Source organism: Myodes glareolus, chromosome 6 (assembly GCF_982192425.1).
Source record: "Myodes glareolus chromosome 6, mMyoGla1.1, whole genome shotgun sequence".
Taxonomy (NCBI): Eukaryota; Metazoa; Chordata; class Mammalia; order Rodentia; family Cricetidae; genus Myodes; species Myodes glareolus.
In genome coordinates this window covers 21,544,508-21,545,596 of record NC_142031.1, presented here as the reverse complement: position 1 = coordinate 21,545,596, position 1,089 = coordinate 21,544,508, and positions in this window count along the sequence as shown.

The window sequence follows — 1,089 nt, the reverse complement described above, 5'->3', positions numbered from 1 at the left end:
GGAACAGCTAAAGAGCAAAAGACCGAGACCGGGAAGAGACAGCCACCTGGAGTGAAGCCAAGTTTGGGTTGTTGCAGCCCCGGCAACAACCGACGCAGCCGTCTCCGCTACCCCTCCCCCAGATTCTCCTGCCCACCCTTAAGGAGTTTGCTGCCGCTGGGGCACACCCTGGCTCCTCAGGGAATGTTTAGGTCGTTCTCCTGAATAGTCCACAGGCCAGGAATGTGTCAAAGACAATCCCTCTTAGCTTCTGGCTCTACTCAAGGTCACTGGCGCCACCCGACGGGTAGAAAGATGGACACTAGGCGGGAAGGCCAGGGGTGGGATTGCAGAGGCTGCTCTGGAGTTGGGTGGGTGGGGGATCCTTGAAACACCAGATGGCTTTGTAGTATTCTGCAGGGTAGTCCAGCCATGGGAGAACTAAGCAGAAAGTATTGTGGGCCCTGCATGTGGTTTGTCCCCTACATGGGGTTTTTTTGTGCAGTTGGTGTTAAATACCCTTTAGAAACAAGTTGCTCTCAGCACCCTGGACCTAGAGGTCCTTGCACTGTGCTCTAGAATCTCCAACAATCTGGCCTCAGCTTTCTTTCACTCTGTCAGAATAGCTGGGCAAACCACAAAAAAAAAAAAAACAAAAAAAAAAACCCTGCAATTTAGGGTCAGCAAACCAAGAGATGCGGTTATGATTCAGTCATCCAAACAAATATCTCAGGAATGGTTTGTCTTTTATACCACGGGACTTTTAGGAATCTAGAGAAATAATCCACCCAAAGAGAAGGAAACAAACGAGGGTGCTACCAGTCCTGGTGTCGGAAGGATTGTCCCGAGCCTTCGGGGAACTCTCACAGGAACCGGTGTGAATCTAAGTCCCTAGAAAACACGCCTGTGTTAAACATTCTACAAGCCAGAGCTGGATTGCTGCAGGGCTAGAAACAAATTATCGTGGACAATACTAGCCCTTGAAATAGACTTTTGTCTTTTGTTTGTTTTTCAAGACAGGGTTTCTCTGTGTAACAGTCCTGGCTGTCTGTCTTGGAATTTGCTTTGTAGACCTGGCTAGCCTCGAACTCACAGAGATCAGCCTGCCTC